The following is a 355-nucleotide window of genomic DNA, read 5'->3' on the forward strand; positions in this document are numbered from 1 at the left end:
AGACAGTGAATTGCAAGGCTGATAAGAAATGGGCACACTCTTAGAAACGGGCACACTTCCAGGCTTCAAATTTCACCCACCCAAATCCAATTCGTTTTTGGATTTTTGATAAAGTCGCCACAGGTGCAATAATTCCTTTCTGTGTGCACCAACGGAGGTGTACAGAAGCAAAACCAGGATCAAGGACAAATTTGCCTTATTTGCTGCAGGAGTGTCTTCAGAGCTGCTTTTGGGCAATTTCCAATGATTGGGATCATTCTTGCAAAAAAGCTCTCATATCCCCCTAAAACCCATGCTCAGTAAGTAATGGGTGATCCCAGAACACTAAGCAGAGTCCATCTATTTGCTTTCGCAG

At 43.7% G+C, this 355-nt stretch overlaps 1 protein-coding gene and 1 long non-coding RNA gene across 5 annotated transcripts in view; one reads left to right on the forward strand and one right to left on the reverse strand.

The window, feature by feature from the left end:
* GPC6 (glypican 6) overlaps positions 1 to 355 on the reverse strand; it is an 807879-nt gene that overhangs the window by 182017 nt on the left and 625507 nt on the right. The window lies entirely within an intron of this gene.
* LOC308188347 overlaps positions 1 to 355 on the forward strand; it is a 107802-nt gene that overhangs the window by 78647 nt on the left and 28800 nt on the right. The window lies entirely within an intron of this gene.

This window comes from Anser brachyrhynchus, assembly GCF_964034855.1.
Source record: "Anser brachyrhynchus genome assembly, chromosome: 1".
NCBI lineage: Eukaryota > Metazoa > Chordata > Aves > Anseriformes > Anatidae > Anser > Anser brachyrhynchus.